The sequence below is a fragment of the Salvelinus alpinus genome, chromosome 19 (genome assembly GCF_045679555.1).
Source record: "Salvelinus alpinus chromosome 19, SLU_Salpinus.1, whole genome shotgun sequence".
Taxonomy (NCBI): Eukaryota; Metazoa; Chordata; class Actinopteri; order Salmoniformes; family Salmonidae; genus Salvelinus; species Salvelinus alpinus.
The window spans coordinates 52352928-52378063 of NC_092104.1; the positions used below are offsets into that span (position 1 = coordinate 52352928).

Genomic DNA, 25136 nt, shown 5'->3' on the forward strand with positions numbered 1-25136 from the left:
GGTTAATTTCCTGGCACCATTCCGCCAGGGCCCTCACCTCCATGTAGGCTGTCTCGTCATTGTTGGTAATCAGGCCTACTACTGTTGTGTCATCTGCAAACTTGATGATTGAGTTGGAGGCTTGTGTGACCACGCAGTCATGGGTGAATAGGGAGTACAGGAGGGGGCTGAGCACACACCCTTGTGGGGCCCCTGTATTGTAGATCAGCGTAGTGGAGGTGTTGTTTCCTATCTTCACCACCTGGGTGGCGGCCCGTCAAGAAGTCTAGGACCCAGTTGCACAGGGCGGGGTTCAGACCCAGGGACCGAGCTTAATGATGAGCTTGGAGAGTATATGATGTTGAAGGCTGAGCGGAACAGCATTCTTACATAGGTATTCCTCTTGTCCAGATGCGATAGGCCAGTGTGCAGTGCGATAGCGGTTACAAGTTGGACCTTGTGTGCAATTGATCAATAAAGTGATCTTAATTCTAATTGAGGAAATTTGAGCAGTGTTTATACCTGGTTGTAATGTGCATCCTTTGTCCTGATCTTGTCCACATTCCGATTGTGCCCACATTTTCAGACCGGTATAGACAATTGAAAGACTCATTGTGATCTGATTGTGAGCAGATATTCCTGACCACCTTTGGAGGTAGTCAGGCACGTATTGTGTCTGGATATCTTACAAATGTAGACGGCTCTGGACAGTGAAACCATTTAAAACATCCTTATCCGGCCTACTAAAATCATTGACAGGTGGCACCATTGATTTATGCAATCAATGTGTCTTAAAATAAATAAATACACTGCTCAAAAAAATTAAGGGAACACTAAAATAACACATCCTAGATCTGAATGAATGACATATTCTTATGAAACACTTTTTTCTTTGTGCTGACAACAAAATCACACAATGTGCACAATGTGCTGACAACAAAATCACACAAAAATGATCAATGGAAATCAAATTTATCAACCAATGGAGGTCTGGATTTGGAGTCACACTCAAAATTAAAGTGGAAAACCACACTACAGGCTGATCCAACTTTGATGTAATGTCCTTAAAACAAGTCAAAATGAGGCTCAGTAGTGTGTGTGGCCTCCACGTGCCTGTATGACCTCCCTACAACGCCTGGGCATGCTCCTGATGAGGTGGCGGATGGTCTCCTGAGGGATCTCCTCCCAGACCTGGACTAAAGCATCCGCCAACTCCTGGACAGTCTGTGGTGCAACGTGGCGTTGGTGGATGGAGCGAGACATGATGTCCCAGATGTGCTCAATTGGATTCAGGTCTGGGGAACAGGCGGGCCAGTCCATAGCATCAATGCCTTCCTCTTGCAGGAACTGCTGACACACTCCAGCCACATGAGGTCTAGCATTGTCTTGCATTAGGAGGAACCCAGGGCCAACCGCACCAGCATATGGTCTCACAAGGGGTCTGAGGATCTCATCTCGGTACCTAATGGCAGTCAGGCTACCTCTGGCGAGCACATGGAGGGCTGTGCGGCCCCCCAAAGAAATGCCACCCCACACCATGACTGACCCACCGCCAAACCGGTCATGCTGGAGGATGTTGCAGGCAGCAGAACGTTCTCCACGGCGTCTCCAGACTCTGTCACGTCTGTCACATGTGCGTGTGAACCTGCTTTCGTCTGTGAAGAGCACAGGGCGCCAGTGGCGAATTTGCCAATCTTGGTGTTCTCTGGCAAATGCCAAACGTCCTGCACGGTGTTGGGCTGTAAGCACAACCCCCACCTGTGGACGTCGGGCCCTCATACCACCCTCATGGAGTCTGCTCAAACGGTCAGAAACAGACACATGCACATTTGTGGCCTGCTGGAGGTCATTTTGCAGGGCTCTGGCAGTGCTCCTCCTTGCACAAAGGCGGAGGTAGCGGTCCTGCTGCTGGGTTGTTGCCCTCCTACGGCCTCCTCCACGTCTCCTGATGTACTGGCCTGTCTCCTGGTAGCGCCTCCATGCTCTGGACACTACGCTGACAGACACAGCAAACCTTCTTGCCACAGCTCGCATTGATGTGCCATCCTGGATGAGCTGCACTACCTGAGCCACTTGTGTGGGTTGTAGACTCCGTCTCATGCTACCACTAGAGTGAAAGCACCGCCAGCATTCAAAAGTGACCAAAACATCAGCCAGGAAGCATAGGAACTGAGAAGTGGTCTGTGGTCACCACCTGCAGAACCACTCCTTTATTGCTAATTGCGTATAATTTCCACCTGTTGTCTATTCCATTTGCACAACAGCATGTGAAATTTATTGTCAATCAGTGTTGCTTCCTAAGTGGACAGTTTGATTTCACAGAAGTGTGATTGACTTGGAGTTACATTGTGTTGTTTAAGTGTTCCCTTTATTTTTTTGAGCAGTGTACATATTACATTGAAAGATTAGCTTAGCTAGATTTTAATAAATCTAGTCACAATGTGTTCACAGTGAATGGATAGGAGACCATGTGTAGACATATTTCTGAAAATGTGGGCACAATCTAAATGTGGACAAGATAAGGACAAAGGGACTCATGTTAGAACCAGGTATAAACAGGGTTTTGGATTGGAATTGGCTGAAGAAAAATGGTATTCATCTCAACCCTGATTGGCAGTGTTGTTATACCTTCAGAGCTCTGACGCATGGCGTAGGTCTTCATCCGGAAGGCTGTGTGGAATCCGCCGGGTTAGGTCTCCTTGGAAGGACTCTTCAATGGAGTCCAGGTTCCATGGCATCAGCACCCTCCCCCTCGAATTAGGCATGCGACAAAGCTCCAGAAACTCAGCTTTTGACTGAGACGAGAGAGAAAGGGAGGGGGAAAATCAGAAATCCTTTTTACTATAAGTTCCTTGAATTTATTAAGTTACATAGATGATAATAGCAGTGATGACAATATGGTAATACACTTAATCAAGGCAGGCAATCAGCTGCTGTGAAGCAATTTCTCCATAATGGAGGTCAATTCAAGATCTACTCTGTGGATACATTTGATAATACCAGTGCCTCGACAGAAAATCCAATAACTTGGTTTCCATTTTGTTTTTGCTGTCTGGTACTGGAGACGTATTCACAGTCTGCTACCTAAACCTAACAACCCACTGGGCACAGAAGTAATTTCAACATCTAGCTTTTTTTTTACATTTGGTTGAGTCAGTTTGGTCCAATCAGTTTTCCACGTTGATTCAATGTCATCACATTGAATGTTTTTATTGAAATTACGTGGAAACAACATTGATTCAACCAGTTTTTGCCCAGTGGGAACCCTTCAGTGCCAAGGCTTTAACGAAAACCCAAAGACCGCAGTAAGAGATTGGACTTCTTTATTGTTGAAATTGCGGACAATATTTGGCAGCGTGGAAAACTCCCTCAGTAAAATAAGACTCCTGTGCCTTGAAAGGTAACCGGAGCCGACAACAGCAAAACTAGACCCGAAACACAGAGGCATTCTCCCGACTTTGCTCCCACAGTGGAGACACAATATGCTTCTCTATCTCGCTTTGGACAGAAAGGACGGCAGATTACGGCGCTGAGAGGCCGGAGAATAGGACGCTTTTGAGGGAAGAAAGGCCTCCTTTCTGACTGCTCCTCCCAACAGGATAAATGAGAGAAAATTGGTTGTGATTATTGTGCGGTGGCAATAAACGACGCAATCAACAAAAAGTGCTACAACTCCCAACCACCCTCCCGCAATCACCCAAGCTTTGACAAGTCTGCCTTAAAAGCTACACTGACAATACACCCCTCAGATATGATGTAATTTATTTCACTATGCTGCCTCAAATGGACTGAGTGTGTAACACGAGCAATGAAATAATACCCCCAAAATTATGTTAAGAAACACGGTGATCAGGCCGACAAGAAACAGGAGATAACCTTTCCTTTTTGCATATCGCCCATTAGTTGTATATTGAGGCTACTTTTGTTTCTCGCATGGACGAAAACCCCTCAGGTTTGATATCCATCTGATCTTTCAAAGCCGGGAGCGATAATGTCAGACCACTAATTTCCCACCCAAAGATCATATCGATGCACTTGAGAACATTCTCTCTTTCTCCTCCATCTCTCTCCCCCCCTCCTCTCACTCCTCTCTCTCTCTCTCTCTATCTCGCCCTGTCTCAGACTTGGCTGAGGTGCCTAGACCGGCCAAGTAGCATTTAGGGGCAGTAATTCAATCCTGAGTGGTGAACATGGATTAGCAGAGGGGGACTCTTCAAGTCTTGTAATGAGGGACTATCAGGACTCAGAACCAGAGCGTGACTTGGCCAGGACAATGAGTGCGCTGGACAATGGTTGTGTCCCAATAATATCTCCTTTCTCCTGAAGTGTACACTCGTTTACTACTTCCCACAAAATAAAATAAAAAAATTGGATTGGTGGAGGCATGGGCTAGAATGAATTTCCACCATATTCTTTATAGCAGTCATTTCCTTTAAAATCAGTGAAGGGCAGTGAACAAGTGCAGAGTTTGGAAGGGAGGACAGATAATTGGGACGTAGCCAATGTTTAGAAAGGTGGTTGTTGTCAAAAGCACATCTCATGAAATGTAGGCAAATTAATATACCTTCTTGTCATGAATGTACACAATGGAAATAAGTCCCAGAATTGATTGTGTGTTATCCTTAATGATTTTACTCATCTACATGTATGTAGTTTTCAAGTTTTATGTGCGCGCGTTTTTAAAATGGTTGAATTAATACACTAACCAAAAATGAAAAGGACTCTTGAAAAGTAGGAGCATAACAGTGGGCCGTGGGCCTTCTTGTCTTAGCCAGGACCATTTATTTCAACTCTCGTCTCCATGCACAGCACAAAAAAAACTGATTTGACTTGTCAACTAATCATCCAGGTCTTGACTGATGACTGTGTGCGACTAGAACACTCAAGGACTGGAGTTGGGAAACACTGGCCAAGGACAACAACGGCAACATCTGGGATGATTAATAGGTCTGCGTTAGACAACAGAAATAAATTCCGTGAACTACAGTATCTTTGTGCTAAGTGACAGAGGTGAAGGTGATTGAAACAATATTAAAGCAGAATAGAAAAGGAGATGTACAGTAGGCAACGGAATCTCTTTCATCTCCATTGTTTTTAAGAGGGAGAAGGAAAACTAACTGAGGATAAGATAAAAGAGGAACAGACAAGTGCCCAAAGGGCAGTGAACAAAGAGAAGGGACAAGCCAGGATACAATCTTAGAAAAAAAGGGTTCCAAACGGGTTCTTTGTCTGAACCCTTTTTGATTCAAGGTAGAACTCTTTTGGGTTCCATGTAGAACCCTCTGTGGAAAGGGTTTTACATGGGACCCAAAAGGGTTCTACCTGGAAACAAAAATGTTTCTTCAAAGGGGGACATCAGAATAACCATTTTTGCCCTAGCACTACACTGTAAAACTTTTCCCTGTAAATTTACAGCATTATACTGGTAACACAGTGGCCAGTTTAATACCGTAAATTTGCTTTACAGCAGTGCTGTAATATAGTTTACAGTACTATTTTCCTTACTTTAAAACATATTACAACATCCCTGCTGAAGACAGCTTCCTGAAATGTAATATTGTAATGAAAAACAATACTTGTTCAAATATATATATATATATTTATTCAAATTCATTACATGAATTTCAAATGAAATGGCACTTTAACCACAAAAAACTATATTTGAAAAGAGCAACATGACAACTCCAGATAGTAGGAGAGAGTGATAAGAACATTGATAAATAGTAGCCAATAATGTACTTCAACATACACAGACCAAGACATCAGAATAAGTCCAGTATTTTCAAGAATGACCATGTAAGAAAAAAAAACTGTCAAGACAGATCAATGAAAAATAGGAAAACAACAGACGAACAGGGAGAAATGTTTACAAAAAAACTACAAGAAGAACCGCTTGTCGGCCTGTCTTTAAGAGAGAAACGAGAGAGAGATCGAGAGTGAGGGGCTGAGAGAGAGGGATGTACAGAGAGGAGCGAGCAGGGCTAGACTGTAGACAGACAGGCACGCTATCGCAACCCAACACGGCTCCGGGATGGCACTAGCAGAGCATCTGCTGACCCAACCCGCACGGCAGGATTTCTGAGAGAATGAGAGATGCAAACAAGTCTTGAATAAGTCTGTTAATCGTGCAGATTATCACCCCAATCTTTGAAACTGTAATCCTCCTTAGCTCTGATTTGTCAACTAGGACCAACATGGAAATAGAAAGAATAGAAAGAGAGAGATTGCTATTACTCGTGTGTAAAAAAGGCAGATGACAACTGACAAATGAAGTTTGTGTTCATCGGGTGTGTGTGTTTGTGTACTTACAGTGGGGAGAACAAGTATTTGATACACTGCCGATTTTGAAGGTTTTCCTACTTACAAAGCATGTAGAGGTCTGTAATTTTTATCATAGGTACACTTCAACTGTGAGAGACGGAATCTAAAACAAAAATCCAGAAAATCACATTGTATGATTTTTAAGTAATTAAATTGCATTTTATTGCGTGACATAAGTATTTGATCACCTACCAACCAGTAAGAATTCCGGCTCTCACAGACCTGTTAGTTTTTCTTTTAGAAGCCCTCCTGTTCTCCACTCATTACCTGTATTAACTGCACCTGTTTGAACTTGTTACCTGTATAAAAGACACCTGTACACACACTCAATCAAACAGACTCCAATCTCTCCACAATGGCCAAGACCAGAGAGCTGTGTAAGGACATCAGGGATAAAATTGTAGACCTGCACAAGGCTGGGATGGGCTACAGGACAATAGGCAAGCAGCTTGGTGAGAAGGCAACAACTGTTGGCGCAATTATTAGAAAATGGAAGATGTTCAAGATGACGGTCAATCACCCTCGGTCTGGGGCTCCATGCAAGATCTCACCTCGTGGGGCATCAATGATCATAAGGAAGGTGAGGGATCAGCCCAGAACTACACGGCAGGACCTGGTCAATGACCTGAAGAGAGCTGGGACCACAGTCTCAAAGAAAACCATTAGTAACACACTACGCTGTCATGGATTGAAATCCTGCAGCGCACGCAAGGTCCCCCTGCTCAAGCCAGCGCATGTCCAGGCCCGTCTGAAGTTTGCCAATGACCATCTGGATGATCCAGAGGAGGAATGGGAGAAGGTCATGTGGTCTGATGAGACAAAAATAGAGCTTTTTGGTCTAAACTCCACTCGCCGTGTTTGGAGGAAGAAGAAGGTTGAGTACAACCCCAAGAACACCCTCCCAACCGTGAAGCATGGAGGTGGAAACATAATTCTTTGGGGATGCTTTTCTGCAAAGGGGACAGGACGACTGCACCGTATTGAGGGGAGGATGGATGGGGCCATGTATCGCGAGATCTTGGCCAAAAACCTCCTTCCCTCAGTAAGAGCATTGAAGATGGGTCGTGGCTGGATCTTCCAGCATGACAACGACCCGAAACACACAGCCAGGGCAACTAAGGAGTGGCTCCGTAAGAAGCATCTCAAGGTCCTGGAGTGGCCTAGCCAGTCTCCAGACCTGAACCCAATAGAAAATCTTTGGAGGGAGCTGAACGTCCGTATTGCCCACCGACAGCCCCGAAACCTGAAGGATCTGGAGAAGGTATGTATGGAGGAGTGGGCCAAAATCCCTGCTGCAGTGTGTGCAAACCTGGTCAATAACTACAGGAAACGTATGATCTTTGTAATTGCAAACAAAGGTTTCTGTACCAAATATTAAGTTCTGCTTTTCTGATGTATCAAATACTTATGTCACGCAATAAAATGCAATTTAATTACTTAAAAATCATACAATGTGATTTTCTGGATTTTTGTTTTAGATTCCGTCTCTCACAGTTGAAGTGTACCTATGATAAAAATTACAGACCTCTACATGCTTTGTAAGTAGGAAAACCTTCAAAATCGGCAGTGTATCAAATACTTGTTCTCCCCACTGTACATGTTGGAGTTTTTCCGCTCAAACTCCTTCAGGTCTGCGAGGAAAGCGTGCAACATGTGGGTTAATTGGCAATGGCTTCCTCTGAATGACCTTTCCGGCCTTGCGGCTCACTCCTTCTTTCGCTGTGCATTTGGTTCCTTCAGGGTTTATTCAAATCAGGATCCTGAACAACCCAACATAGAATATATGAAATCAGTTGAGACATTGAAAAAAGAGCAATAAGAAATATCATTGCAATGTAACTAATAGATGCTAAATGTAAGTGTTGGATCAATAAATGTTCAACGCTTGCCGCTGTATGAGCTCCAAGGTTGCAGAGGCCAATGATAAAAACATAGAAAAAACATAGAAAGTGCTGAAGAGCAGAGAGCAGCAGCAAAGTTGGACTCACTGTCCAAAACATAGACCACCCTCCCCTCGATCGCCACCATCCAACCCAATAGAGTATTTCCTGAAATAAACAAAAGTTAGTGCATACTTACGAAATGTCTCTAGATAGGTACCATAATACTATGTATTTCTGTTCCACCTTAAATCAAATAATTGTATTACCAAGCATGATCAGCCTTGGTGTATCTGGCAAAGGAATTTGCGCCTCGACATCAACCCGAGTTGCGGTGACCTAAAATCACAAAACATACATAAAAAAAAGATTCAAATCATGTACAGTATAAACACCATTAATCATATATAAACTTTATAAGTATAACAACACTATTCCTTACATCTGCCAAGAGGAACAGAGATTCATCCTTCTCTTTGAAGTGGGTCATCAACAAAAGAATGCTCTTCTCTGTTCTTAATCTTAGATAACAGGGAGTGGTACCCACTGCCAAGTTGTTCTCCTTCCTCGGTCAGGTCTCCAAAATTCTTTGGGTACTCCGTTACAATGGATTTTGAAATTTCCCTGCATACAGCCTTGTTGGGATTGGGGCAGTGCTCATGCATGGCGTTGACAGTCTCCCTCACCATCTGCCGCCTCTACCCTCTTTCCTTGGGCAATGGCCTGCTTGAGGCCGGAGGGAATCTTCTGCCAAGGTACCTGGAGGTTGCTGAGCGACAATGTGCTCATGTTAATCATTGTTGTTGTAGGCAAAGAAGAGGTTGGACTTGGAGGGGACAGCAGTTCACTCACACCACTGACTGACTCACAAGGCAGAGGGGATGATGAGGAACCACCCGTTTTAAGTTACAGTTTTAACAGTGGCCAAGTAGGCTAATGTGGCTTTTTTGATCATAATGTAGGCCCACCAGATTGGCCTACCATCAAAAGCAATGGAGAAAATGCATCCCATAACATTTTAACATGAAAATAGCTGTGCTATCATTCAGCCTACAGTAGCAGCCAATGTGTGGTGTTTAATGTACAGTAGGCCTACATTCCATGAGACTTTTGAAAAAAACATGCAGGGCTTGACATTAAAACCTGTTCATCCACTTGTCCTTCAGACAAGGTGACTGAAAATGTTGTGTTGTTTGATGCAAGAAACCACTTAACAAAATAAAATGATTCCCATATCATTATTACAGAGAATCAGACAAATTATGCTATCCTCTGCCTATTGACTACTTAGCTTATTCAAGCCTGTGTCAAAATATAACACTGCCTCTTTAAGACAAAAACAACTATTTACATGACTGGCTTTTCAAAGATGTCTTGAAATGTACACATTTTGTGCTCTTGTAGGAAGCAATCACTCGCCTCATGTTTTTTTGCAGGAGTAATGAATGCTTTAATATTTAGGCAACAGAAATTGCAGGATTTACCCCTGTACATTCCCAATAAAGCTACTTCCAGCTACCAGCCAGCTAGCAATATGAAAATTACACTATCCCCAGCCAGCAAATTGCATGCACACACCTGAAAAGCTATCAAGCTATACCATGCAACGCATAACAACCACACAATCTCAATAAAAATATGTGTAATAGACTACAAGGCCAAATAAAATATCAGCATGTGCCTGATGTGTCAGATATAATTAATTTAACGTCGCCTAATTAATAGATGGATAAGGATAACTTCTGAAAGATTAGCAAAAGCGCAAGGAAAATTCAACTCATGTGGGAAAATGTCATGACCATCTCCCTGAATAATGCTAGCGAGCTAACCACACAATCTGAAGAAAATGTAAATAAAAGATAACTTTAATATCCTGCAGGGCAACATATGAGTCTCTGCCTGTTGTTGCTGAATTAATGTAATGGATTAATAAGGATAACAAAAGCAGGGGGAATATTCCACTACACTTTTGCTAAATCACACGCACTCCCAGGCTGAGTAGAGCTAACCAGAGATATTTGGAGAAAGGTGTCCAATGGTAGGCTGGACAATAGAATGAGTCAAAATTCACCCAAGGCTGAAAAATGGCAATACAGCGTTGGCTAAACTGGAACACTAGTGCAAGCCCATAGCAAATAAATGTAATCGAACGTTCGCAGAACCTATTTTGACAGGAATTATGCTTAGAATTCCATTTATCCTAAATGGCACAAAAAAATCTGCCCTTTTCATATTACCACTACAATTTGGTCTTAGGACGAAACTGTAGAAAGTAAACATACGCACGTCGATTGCGTCAACTGTGCTTATGTCTGCATAACGAGGAAGTAGGAAACAAATTGCAGCCAAGGACTAATTTTGGTCTAGTGATCGATGACAACGAGATACACTGCCCAGCCTTACATAATTAGAAAGAAGAGATTATGCTGAATAAAATGGTGTCATACTTGAAAAAAATCTAAATATACACATCGAGAGATATTTGGCGAAATATACATACATACCCTTATTTCCCAAAAACAATGGCAGTCTGAAAGTTCTAAGAACAGTCTTTTATTTAACCAGTTTACCATTTATCTACTACCATTTGCCTTTTTGTGTTTAACATTTTGGAGTTTGTAATCTAGCGGTTAAGAGCGTTGGTCAGTAACCGAAAGGGGCTAGTTTGAATCCCCGAATGGACTAGGTGAAAAATCTGCCGATGTACCCTTGAGCAAGGCACTTAACCTTAGTGGCTCTGGATAAGTGCGTCTGCTAAATGACTAAAATGTAAGTCGCTCTGGATAAGAGCGTCTGCTAAATGACTTAAATGTAAATGTAAATGTAAACTAGGCCTCTATGTGAAAGCGTGGCAAAAATGTATTAACATTTCGTTATTTACAGATCTACTCCTCTGATGGCAGGCAGCACACTTACGAAAACAAACTGCTCAGCAAAGCAAAGGCTCTTTTGAGAGCTACCAGATTTATAATTTAAAAAAGCTACTTTTTAGTGTCTGTGTCCAGTGTCTGTATTTATATGTTAAGGGGGTGTTACTTTCGCAGATAATGTCACCCATCGAAATAAATAGTTTTTTTTATTTAAAAGAATTAACTAAATGCATGGTGTTTATGTCAGTTTCATTGTTAGTTATGGTTTAAATTGTTATTTTATGTTTGTAAGTGATAATATTAACTAAAAATATATATATATTGCAATTTTGAGTAATTACTACTTTAGTAAGGATATAGAATTTATTCAGTACTACTGGAGTTGCTAAATAATTCCAATAGATGGGAGCATAAGATCACAAATTAAATTTCAGAAGATTCGTTTTCTCCCTGGGTACACCACTCCCCTCACAGGAAAACTCCTGCGCACACTTTTTTCTGTCCCTTTCCACACTGATAACGCAAGAGGAAGGGCTGAAAAGACAAAAAACAGATTACTGTGAAGTAATATAATGATGATTCATGTTTATTATTACCAGTTTTCATGCTCATGTTTTGAAATTATACTTAATTTATAATGCATGTCTACTAGAGTGAGGTTGGCGCACCTGTCTAGTGAATATTTGGCCGGGGTTCAGTACCTGCTGCAGTCACAATTTTTTTGCTCTCCAAGCAACATAGGCCTAATACGAGATAAATAGCTACTTGTAAAGTAATGAGTGACCATTTTCAAAAATCATGGGACATATAGTCTTTGGTTGCATGCCAATTTATGTCAATCATATTGCTGCTATAGCCTATACTTGATGCTTTGTGGTCTTATGCTGACATCTATTGGAAATATTTAGCAATTAAAAGTTATTAATCCACATAAAGACATTGGTGAAGCCGCTGAGAAATAAAGTGTATTTTTTCTTATTAATTCCTGAGATCACTCAAACCTGCCCCACCTATCCCAGTCAATTGCTGGACTTCACATATAGGTTACTAGGTCACACCCAGTTCAAACCAAATTTGAAAAATACAATGTGGCTTGTTTATCAAGTGTTCTGCCTTGCAATAATAAATATCACAAAATAACTAATAACAACAAAACAATTGCAAAATGCTTGCATACAGTAGGGTTTGATTAAAAAAATAACAATCAAAATGCTATTTAGTACTCTAATGGTATTTACTGACATAATATTATTACAAAAATAGTTTTAAAAAGTGTTCTAGGCTACCCTACCCAATAATTAGGTTTAGAGTTTAGGGTTAAGGCTAAAATAGGTTATACCTATTGTTAGGGTTAAAATAGGTTATACCTAGGGTTAGGGTTAAGGCTAAAATAGGTTATACCTTGGGTTAGGGTTTTTAAGGCAAAAAACAGTATGGGTTTATAGCTCTCTTCCACCTCCCTGTGGCCTTCTGTGGATACTACATAACTCATTCGTGACTCTAGGCTCATAATCTGAGGTAGCAACTGCATCAGATCTACAAATCAATGAGCTAGACCTATCCATTTGGTTTGCAACTCTGTGAACCTGTGCAGCATTCGCTCCATTCGATGCCTTCTAATAAATAGATTTCGATGCATATCAAATTACCCAGCAGCCATTTAAAAACAACAAATCGTCTAAAAAATAGGTCATTTCTTTAATATTTTATTTTATTTTGGCTGTTTCAATCAGCCACATCTTGAAAAAGAGGACATGGACATGCGTTTTGTTTAGGTTTACACCTTTTTCTGAAAGAAAATATGCTTAACCATGACCAGAAAAGGTTTAAAGTTTGATGGGTATGCGCCAGCCATCTGTGATGCTGTTGGTCACAACGTTTACACAGGCAATCAGTGTGCGTGCTCACTAAGTAGCCGTAACCCTGTTAAGATTACAGTTATTGAAGTAAGCGTGGGAGTGTGACCTGGTCATGTCTCATTGCCAACAATAGCAAAGCAGGCATTGTGATGTAGTATAACGGGCTGGGAATAGAATTTTTGGAAGGTGAGTTGGTGCCACGGTGCTCAATATAACTAATAGGAGCATTCAGGGTGAAAAATGCACTAACATAAGACCTGTTTCTTCATGATTACTTCAAACACTACGCCAAGAGTGTGCAAAGCTGTCATCAAGGTAAAGGGTGGCTACTTTGGAGAATCTAAAATATATTTAGATTTGTTTAACACTTTTTTGGTTACTACATGATTCCATATGTGTTATTTCATAGTTTTGATATCTTCACTATTATTATACAATGTAGAAAATAGTAAAAATAAAGAAAAACCCTGGAATGAGTAGGTGTGTCCAAACTTTTGACTGGTTCTGTATATTACTCTTAAATTTGAAATTGAATTCCTGTATTTTCTTCACAATAAAATTATATTTAAAATGTTTCAAGTATACTTTTACAAATATACTTCTACTCATTAACCACATTAGCTATTGTAATTAGCCATATAAAGGTTACATTGATTGAGCAAGGCACCTTCTCAGCCAATGTTAATATTCTATTTAAAAAGCAGTTGTGGCTGAAGCAGAAATGTTCAAGTAACACTTTTGAGAACTGTGCACCATTGGCATTTCACACGTTAGTTGTTCACATTACGGTACAACGTTGATTCAACCAGTGGGATGTTTTTTTCAATAGAACCATACATTAACTTTAAAGCGGCAAACAGCTCAGGGATAGGGCTGGAAAAATGTAACCACTCTCAAATTCATAGATTGAGCTATCGATGCAAGGACCGACCATCCATGAGTTCAAAATTATAGTTTTAACTGTGTTTTCAAGCTATACAGTGTTTGTTGACAATTACATTATTTACAAACTATGAAGTAAAACAAGCTCATATTTTGGTTTCTGATGGGGTAGAATCAATGGCTTTATATCATTACTTTAAAAGCCCCAAAATTGATTTAGCAACTGCAGATTACATTTCCCCCCCCCCAAAAAAAAATGTTTTCTCTAAATTATCTTTATGTTTTGAAAACATTCCTAATGTCACACCATTCTGAGAACGTTCTCAGAATATAGTCAATTTTTTTTCTCCAAATAGAACCAAAATAATTGTTTCCTAAAGTTCTCGTAACTATTTGAGAACATTCCCAGAATAACGTTAAATAGAACCATGAGGTTATATAGGAAAGGTTATGTTAAAGTAGACATTTCCCAAAATGAACATTGTTTCTGAAAGTGACTTTCTAAACAATGTTTTGGTTCACTTCTAGCTTGTTAGCTAGCTAGCTAATGTTAAGTTAGCTGGCTAGCCAGTTCAAATAATGACCATATCATATAGCTAATTTGCCTTCATTTTTACAGGAAAAGAAACTCACAACAAGATCATTATTTACAAGTTAATGGCGAGCCAATTAGAGAAAATAGCTTATGGTTGTGAGTGTGATGAAAAGCAGGGCATTCTACCAGAGAATTTTAGAACTTGGACACTGTCTCATTGGCCTAATGTTATATCCTAATTTGACTTTGGTGCAGGTCATGTTCTTCACATTACCATCTCTGGTCAACACATACTATATCAATTAAAATCAAAGGTTATTTGGCACATGCACAGGATACAGAAGGTGTAGTGAAATGATTACTTGCATAGTGGAGTCTTTTGTTTAGACGTGTAGCTAGCTAGCTAGCTAAACAATTACCAATAATCCCAACTCATAACATTAGTACCCTGCATGAATCTGCATGTAGCTAACCAACCAGGTTCAATGTTAGCTAGCTAGCTAACCTTAGGCTATAACTAACAATGCAAATGGATCTGAGATACGAATAATATTGCTGCACAGATTATACATGTAACGTTAGCTAGCTAGCGAGCCAGCCAGCCAACGTTAGCTAGCTAGCTAACAGTACACTTTAACTTGAAATGTAAACGACACTCTGACAAAATTAGAAATGTATAATATCTGAAAATGTAGCAAGCTGTACTCTCTTACCAATATACATGGATGGATGCTTCTCCCTCTGTCTTAGTTTGAAGATGTAATCCGGAGACAGGTGTTTAATACAACAGTCTTCTGTGTGTTCTCTTTTCGTCTCCCTCTGCATATTTGCAATCAAATGCCAGAATTTTCTCCATCTCCTTTGCTATCATACTCTAATTCCACCAGGCATTCCACTGATTTCAAAACTCGGTCCTCTGGAAAGTGGAGAGCAACACTTTTTTTCAGTTCTACAATGTGATATCTTTATTTAAAAAAACACGTTGGAAAGGATTACCTACACATACTGACCAGTTCATGTTATAGACAGAAGCGTGCTACATGGCAGACCAAACTGAGCTCATCTCTCGCAATGTCCAGCCCATCCATTATCTCAGCCAATCAAGGCTAGCAGGAAGGTTCCTCGCTTTTTCCGTGGCTAAACCAACTAGGCTTGTAATATAACAGTTCTATTCGTATTTACAAATGGCATACATGTTTGTTATTAAGGCACATGAAAGTTCACATGTTCCAGAAGGCATTTCTGCCAAAAACGCATTTAGATTTTTGGTAAAAAGTTTATGTTTAAATGCCTCTCCTGTGAAGTAGTTTCCTGAAACAAGTCACATTTGAGAGCATTTGCAATGTCACACCATTTCGAGATTGTTCCTAGAATATTACCAAAAATGACATTTAAATGTAATCATTCCCAATGTCACACCATTTCGAGATTGTTCCTAAAATATTACCAAAAATGAAAATAATGTTTTTTGTAAAGTTCCTTAAATGTACTGAGAATTACTTTTGAAATTCAGAAAGGATATTTGTAGAAAAAAATACATTATAACAGGGGAAAGGGGAAAGTAATCCAGTAATCAGATTAAGTTACTGAGTTTGGGTAATCCAAAGGTTACGTTACTGATTCACATTTTGGACAGGTAACTAGTAACTAGTAAGTGTAACGGATTACACTTAGAAAGTAACATACCCAACCCCTGGTTCTTAGAATGTTTTTTGCTAGCTGAGAATGTACCAGGTCAGTTGGCTGAGATTCTCTTTTCAGCAAAGACCTTGACAGGTACCAACTAAGGGTCTGTCTACAAATACACACCAGGCCCCACCACAGAGCTTCGTTGTGTGTCAAAGTCCTGGGGTTTGGGCTTAACAGTGAGGCCCAAACCCCAGAGTCCAACATCTCCACGGTGACATTGTCCTTCTCAACCAGGTACACCAGGAAGGAGGCCAGGATGAGGGACAGAAAGCCAATGTACCAGGCAGTGATCAGCTCCTACAGGCCGTCACACAGACACATAGAAAGAGTTCTGAGGTTTTTTCAGGGACGTGAAAAGTTCTGAACTTTGCAGATAGAAATATGTACAATGAATGGAGTCGACACGATTCCCTGTTCTATATAACAGACAATCATTTCTGTTCTACACAATACAGTTGAAGTCGGAAGCTTTTTTTCTTCTATAGGATTGAGGTCAGGGCTTTGTGATGGCCACTCCAATACCTTGACTTTGTTGTCCTTAAGCCATTTTGCCACAACTTTGGAAGTATGATTGGGGTTATTGTCCATTTGGAAGAGCCATTTGCGACCAAGCTTTAACTTCCTGACTGATGTCTTGAGATGTTGCTTCAATATATCCACATAATTTTCCTGCCTCATGATGCCATCTATTTTGTAAAGTGCACCAGTCCCTCCTGCAGCAAAGCACCCCTACAACATGATGCTAGCAACAAGTTAGCAACAATAGATAAGATCTTGCTATCATCGATAGGAAAATACCTGTCTATTTGTGAAAAAATCACCCTGATTAACTCTTGAGTCATATCACAGTTTACCTATTTGCTTATGGTTTTGCCTACACCTAGTGACCTGCTTTTTAAATTATATGAACAAAAATATTCAATTTTATTTGGAACGGCAAGCCAGATAAAATTAAAATGACCTATTTATATAACGAATATGAATTCGGAGGGCAGAAATGATTAAATATTAAAGCATTAGACCTCTCACTAAAGGCATCAGTCATACAAAAATTATACTTAAATCCAAACTGGTTCTCTAGTAAATTGGTACGACTGTCTCATCCTATGTTCAAGAAGGGCCTTTTTCCCTTTATTCAGATTACACCTGCTCACTTTCGGTTGTTTGAAAAGGAAATAATCTCCAAAATATCTTTATTTTTTAAACAAGCCTTAGAAAGTTGGTTGCAATTTCAGTTTAATCCACCTGAAAGGACGGAACAAATAGTACAACAAATATTGTGGTTAAATTAAAATATACTAATTGATTAAAAAACTGTATTAATCGAAGAAATTTTGAAAAAAATGTATAATTTTTGTGAATGATATCATAAATAGGACTGGTGGACATATGGAAATGTCTGCTCTACCCAAAATTACAACCTATTAATTGCAACATTACCACAAAAATGGAAGAGGCAAGTAGAAGGGGAAAAAGTAAGGAACTTGTATGTCGGCCCAGTATTAAAGAACATAAATGGTTAAAGAAAGGTGTGATAAATAAAAACATATACCAATTTCATTTAAGGACCAAAAAACTGATAGCTGTGCCATATAAATTGCAAAATAGTTGGGAAGAGATTTTCGATGTACCCATTCCATGGCACATGGTTTATGAATTGATACGCAAAACAACGCCGGATTCAAAACTTCGAATTTTTCAATTTAAATTACTATACAAAATTCTTGCAACCAATAGAATGTTATATATATGGGGGATACAATCGTCCCAGCTCTGCGGATTCTGCTGTGAGGAGGCAGAGTCATTAGATCATTTATTTTGATATTGTCCATATGTAGCTCGTTTTTGGTCACAGGTCCAGGAATGGCTGAAGAATTGCAACATTTTCCTAGAACTAACGCTACAGATAGCAATACTGGGTGATTTGAAAAGCCATAGTCAATCAATCAATAATATAATTATTATTTTAGCTAAAAAATATATTTTTCATTTACAATCTGTAGAAGCTATGAGAATAGGAAGGTTAAATTATTTTGTGAAGCATCACAGCACAGCTGAAAAATATATGACAAATAGAAATCCGAAATGGATGATGTTGAGAGATAGATGGGAGGGGTTGAATGGAGGGACTAATAATAAGATAAACAATGTAAAACATACGGGATCTGTAAAATGTATATAGGTTCGGAACTTTTGTGAAATAGCACAGTTACAAATAGATATCAAACTGGAAAAACATTAGAAATAGAGGAAGGACTAAGAACAAACAAGAGAGAACTATTGTAAAGTAGACTGTGTCTGTAAAATGTGTATAAGATGTATAAATTGAAGATAAAAGCAGAAGTGTTTATTAGTTTACTCCAATTGGGGGATTGGTGGTAGGGTTTGCGGGGAATAATAATAAAGGTATATTCTTTAAAAAAGTATGTCTATATAGGTATGTGTATGTATATATGTGTATGTATGCGTGTATGGATATATATATTTACCCCAAAAATATGGGGGATTGGAAATTATGCAGACAATTACATTGATGGAAGCAACATTCTTTCCGCAATATTAAGCTGATCCACCCCTAAAAAATTTTTAAAAAATAAAAATAAAAAGGCTGGACTTCGGGCTTAATAAAATAACTTGGACCCTTAACTATTTTGCAGAACTTACTCGGAAACATGCGTGCTATGTTCCTGTTGTCAACTTCTGTCTGCAATTGCATTAATAAATGAATGATTGATTTACTTAAAGATATTGTCTGAATGCTAATTTCACCAATGAGCCAATGATTGACAAGGAATATAAAGAACAAACCCCAACAGTAGGACGATGCCAGGTGTCTGAAGTGCATTTCAACGGGTAAGGCCAACGACGCAGCTCTTGTCTGGGATGAGGCACAGGCCCTGGACTGTCCCTTCCTGGAGCTCACGTTGCTTTTCTTGGTCTCCGGGAGCATGGACTGGATATTGGGCAGCCAGCGCTTTCGCACGCACCGGGCATTTATGCACATGTCGGCTGCGATCATGTTCATCTATCTCCTTGAAATTAGGTGCAAAGTTCTGACAGTAGACTGCAGAAAAGGGGGAAAAGAGAAAATGCAACACTGAAAGAAATGCACGCTGCCTTAATTTGCTTACAGTGTTGAGCCATATTAATATAGTGTGGTGTTTAAGACTTGAGAAAATAGAAGGGCACCTACGTTTGACAGTGTTTAGGACACAGTTGTCCAAAGGTTTTCGTCTGGGATCATTGGTGGAGGAGCGAATTCCAGTTCCAAAGCTAATGGCCAGTGTTTCTATGGATAATCTCTTTCTCCCTCCCTTATAAAGAGCTAGTTGCCTACTGTGTAGGTCTACAATCTAGCTACGGCAATATACACTGCTCAAAAAAATAAAGGGAACACTAAAATAACACATCCTAGATCTGAATGAATGAAATATTCTTATTAAATACTTTTTTCTTTACATAGTTGAATGTGCTGACAACAAAATCACACAAAAATGATCAATGGAAATCAAATTTATCAACCCATGGAGGTCTGGATTTGGAGTCACACTCAAAATTAAAGTGGAAAACCACACTACAGGCTGATCCAACTTTGATGTAATGTCCTTAAAACAAGTCAAAATGAGGCTCAGTAGTGTGTGTGGCCTCCACGTGCCTGTATGACCTCCCTACAACGCCTGGGCATGCTCCTGATGAGGTGGCGGATGGTCTCCTGAGGGATCTCCTCCCAGACCTAGACTAAAGCATCCGCCAACTCCTGGACAGTCTGTGGTGCAACGTGGCGTTGGTGGATGGAGCGAGACATGATGTCCCAGATGTGCTCAATTGGATTCAGGTCTGGGGAACAGTCCATAGCATCAATGCCTTCCTCTTGCAGGAACTGCTGACACACTCCAGCCACATGAGGTCTAGCATTGTCTTACATTAGGAGGAACCCAGGGCCAACCGCACCAGCATATGGTCTCACAAGGGGTCTGAGGATCTCATCTCGGTACCTAATGGCAGTCAGGCTACCTCTGGCGAGCACATGGAGGGCTGTGCGGCCCCCCAAAGAAATGCCACCCCACACCATGACTGACCCACCGCCAAACCGGTCATGCTGGAGGATGTTGCAGGCAGCAGAAGGTTCTCCACGGCGTCTCCAGACTCTGTCACGTCTGTCACGTGCTCAGTGTGAACCTGCTTTCATCTGTGAAGAGCACAGGGCGCCAGTGGCGAATTTGCCAATCTTGGTGTTCTCTGGCAAATGCCAAACGTCCTGCACGGTGTTGGGCTGTAAGCACAAACCCCACCTGTGGACGTCTGTTTCTGACCGTTTGAGCAGACACATGCACATTTGTGGCCTGCTGGCAGTGCTCCTCCTGCTCAAAGGCGGAGGTAGCGGTCCTGCTGCTGGGTTGTTGCCCTCCTACGGCCTCCTCCACGTCTCCTGATGTACTGGCCTGTCTCCTGGTAGCGCCTCCATGCTCTGGACACTACGCTGACAGACACAGCAAACCTTCTTGCCACAGCTCGCATTGATGTGCCATCCTGGATGAGCTGCACTACCTGAGCCACATGTGTGGGTTGTAGACTCCATCTCATGCTACCACTAGAGTGAAAACACCGCCAGCATTCAAAAGTGACCAAAACATCAGCCAGGAAGCATAGGAACTGAGAAGTGGTCTGTGGTCACCACCTGCAGAACCACTCCTTTATTGGGGGTGTCTTGCTAATTGCCTATAATTTCCACCTGTTGTCTATTCCATTTGCACAACAGCATGTGAAATTTATTGTCAATCAGTGTTGCTTCCTAAGTGGACAGTTTGATTTCACAGAAGTGTGATTGACTTGGAGTTACATTGTGTTGTTTAAGTGTTCCCTTTATTTTTTTGAGCAGTGTATTTACAATTGCACTGTTGAATTGGACTTTCTAACCTGTCAAAAAAGGTGGTGAGCAGCCGACGCAGCAGCACTTTGTGCCTAATACCAGCACACAAATGACAGTTCATCAACTGGCCACGAGTCATATGTATACACACCAGAACCTGGGGAAAAGGACAGAACAATGAAACTTGGGTTCACATCCATGATGAAACAATAAAATGACGGGTCTCCCTAACTATTTATATCTCCAGGACAGCATATTTGTATTGTATGATACAAAAAGAATGGTCTGCACATGAGGGCTTAGATCTTTACTTGAGTCCTTGAGGCAAGCTGAGATACACCATAGAGATACATATTACCAGAGAGGCCTATGTCATGGAAACTGCTTGTGTCTTACCTACTACCAGCTGCACCTTCTCTCCGGGATCTCCCTCCATGTACAGTGTGGGGTGACAGTGGTAGCCAATCTGGCTGAGGAGATTGGCTGGCAGCGCCATCTTGTCCCTGCCGATCAGAACAAAGGGCCGCCTCTGAGTGGCCAGAAGTAGGGAGAACACATCCAACTTATCCTGCACTGGGGAACACAAGAAGTGGCGGAATTTCAATACCAGCCAGTGAGTGTTCTAAAGCTGAAGATGTGCTCAAAGCAGTCCCTCCAGGATTTTGCAGTGTTTTTTAAAATGATATTTGCGGGCCAAAATTTTACATTTTGTGATGATTGTTGTCCAATTTGTCATGAAAATGCACTGACGGGGGAAAACTTTAGTTTTATGTGGTAAAAGTATGGTGTAGTGAGATGATCTGACAGTTTTATGCAGCATTAGCGGGGATTCAACGGTAATATGCAGCATTAGTGATTTTATGCGGTGATAGTGCAAAGTTTGGACAAATGTACAATTCTTGATTTTGCAAAAAAAAAATCCTGTAGTGACTGTCAAAGGAGAACTATTGTTTTTTCTCAAAAGTAACCCAGAGGATGGATCATTTACTGCTGTATGAGTTGGTGGGGTGCCCATAGATCTGTCCGTAGGCCCCGTTTGTATTTCTGCTGCCGCATAACTCCTCTTCAAACTCCTCCTCGTTGGGATGGGAAGTGGGGCTGTTAGTGGCTGGGAGGTTGGAGGGCCTTGGGCTAGAGTGCTCCCCAGAGGCCAGAGGGTACAACTGCACTCCGGGTACCATGTAACATAGCGCTGCTCATTGTTGCGTGTCCCTCAAGGTCCCTGGCTGTGTGCTCTTCACTCATTGGGGACTCACATCTTTCCTGCTTATTTCTACAAATTGCCATTGGCGTGCCAACTGGCAACAGGTCCGGATGGTTGATGTTGGGGCTCAACGGTTCGAAGCCCAGATCCTCGGTGGTGGCCGTCTGGGAATCGCAGTGTGGAGAGTTGGCCTTTAGCATGAGATCCATACCGTGCTCCACAATGTTCTGGATCTGAAGGTAGCCAGACATGTACATGAGCACGAGCTGCTCGCTGGCGGCCATGGTCAGCTTGCCCGTGTAGCAGAAGGAGAGGATCTGCTGGAAGCAGGTTGGGGTGACCAAGGAGGGTAGTTCAAACATGTTCTGGGAGCTGCCGCTGAACAGGTCTCTAAAGTAGAGGCTACTGGTGGCCAGCACAGCGCGGTGGGCCTTAAAGTTCTGGTCGTTGACCATGACGGCCACATCACAGTAGTGGTCCTGCATGCGCTGCTCATTTAGACTTTCCAGCAGGGAGCTGCCGAAATTGGGGATCTCCACATGCAGGAGGTGGGACATTATGACGACAGCGGGTCTTCACTGGAGACAGGTCTTGCTGAAAGGGCATTTGCAGACAGATAGAGACAACGAGAGAAAGAGGAGATGGAGAAAAAAAGTTATCCACATTCAGACAAAACATGCATGTTAATATGCTATTTACAAATAACATTCTGAGTTCACAGTATCTTTGCAACTACTTACTACAACAAAAAAATCTGCGAATGTCAGTAAGCTAAAAGAGAAATTCCTGAACTTATTCCATTGTATCAACAATCCTGAATATAAGGTCTGAGTTTTGAACTGCTCTGCATAAGCTTTCAGGTGTCCAATAGACTAAATGGAATCTTAACAGACAGTCAGCAAAAACACTCATCCTCCTATCACAAGTATCTAACATGTATGGCACAGCCCTCTCTAAACAAGTCAAACATAAATTCAGATAGAAGATACATTTGCCCACCAGAAAGAACAGAAGCACTCTGATTCTCTCCGTCAATGCAACGTCTAGCGTATGTGTCACAGGGAAAGGGGGGCGGGCTATAGACACAGACAGAGGAAGGGTGGGTGTGAGACAGAGGAGGAGTTATTTATGGACATGGAGAGAGCTAATATGGACAACTGCCCTGCAGAGGGTGACTGTGTACTATAGAGCCGGGAAAGGAATACATGTATGACATAACTAATCTGTTTCAGGGATGAGTAAGACCTTAGATTGATTGTTACCGAGACTGTCTAAAATACAATAGACAAATAAAGACCTCCAACATATGTGTTTTCACGCACACTGTGGTATAACACTGCAGACTCATGTTCGTAACAGTAGATGGCCTGCACCATGTGATCACACTCAGCTTGTGTGCCATGACTTGCACTGCAATGCAGTGCTTGTCTGAACTTGGCATGTTGAGTACATAGTGTGCGTACTGCGTCTATGTACCAACTAGGAGCCAGACACACAGGGCACTGCACACAAATGAGTAGACTACGCATCTGTGAATAAAGAAGGGGCTGGATGTGCCTGTTATTTCTTATAATATGGCAAGGATGACTTGTAGGTTATTGAGGATAGCTGGTTATTATCCGATACTGCTAGGATTATTGTGTTAAGGCTATATTGAAATGGATATATTTTCAACCAGGAATGAGGAAGGGCATGCCAACTTGATTTGAAAAGACAGCTTCTAAGCATGTAGCCAGCATTAATCTAAATTACCCTTGTAATGCAAGATTCTAGATGGCGCTGGGGCATATGAGGGCATGTGGGACTGGTTCTTTAAGGACACTGTCAATGGGTTTGCAGATGTGATGTTAGTAGTAGGCTGATCATAAAAACAATACGTATTTTTGTTAAACTGACACCCCTCCAAACATAGGCTAGAGGTAACATGAATTTGATACATTAAAGGCACAATATGGAATTTCAACAGCCCTGACCCTGCCACTTTGTTTGTAAATAGGGCTGGGGAAATGTAACCGCTCTCAGATTCATAGACGGATTTATGGTTGCAGCAAGGACCGTCAGTTCATGAGATCAACATGATAGTTTTTAACATGATGCAATTATGAAAGTGCTATTGTGTGTCAGTGGCAGATTTCTTACAGTGGTCACAATGAAAGATCACCATAGACTAACACAGAGCTACCAAATAATATTGATTGCACATAAAAATTCACCAAGAGATGGTGAGGAAATTAAAGATCTTGAGCATTAAAGATTTTAGAAAATATCCTAATACCACTGCATTGTACACAATGAAATTCATAGCAATTTACTCAAAGCAAAAGTATAAATGATTAGGTTTTACACACACAATTTACACAATCTTAGCCATACCAATTTATGTTTTGAATAACTTAAATAAGTTAAAGATAAACACAATATCTGGAGGTTTTGAGGCAATGGCATTATCAGGATAAGGTAAGACCCAGATACAGACAGTGTCGAAGTAACAATGTTTATTACAGCAACAGAGGCAAAGGTACAGGACGGCAGGCAGACTCAGGTCAGGCAGAGGTAAGAAATCCAGATAGGGGAAAAGGTACAGGATGCAGGCAGGCAGAGTGGGCAGGCAGGCGGGTTCAGGGTTAGGACTGGCAATGGTCAAAAACCAGGAGGGCGAGAAAAAGAGAGGCTGGGAAAAGATAGGAGCTGACAGAACAAATGCTGGTAAACTTGACAAACAAGATGAACTGGCAACAGACAAACAGAGAACACAGGTATAAATACACTGGGGATAATGGGGAAGATGGGCAACACATTGGAGGGGGGTGGAGACAATGACAAAGACAGATGAAACATAACAGGGCGTGACAGGTATAGGGCATAGGGAATCTCCTCTGGGGTGTTCCAGAAAGCAAGATCAATAAATTAGCCAGTGAACTATCCTAAATAATCGGAATAATTTTATATTTTCAAGAAATATAGACTTGAAATTGGCATGGTGTAATTACTTACTTACTTACTTACTGACGTTATTGTCCCCATGGGGAAATTTTGTTACAGTGTCA

At 41.2% G+C, this 25136-nt stretch overlaps 1 pseudogene; it reads right to left on the reverse strand.

Moving 5' to 3' along the window:
* Positions 1-18578: 18578 nt before the first annotated feature.
* Positions 18579-22672, reverse strand: LOC139545979 (nucleus accumbens-associated protein 2-like; annotated as a pseudogene).
* Positions 22673-25136: the final 2464 nt, after the last annotated feature.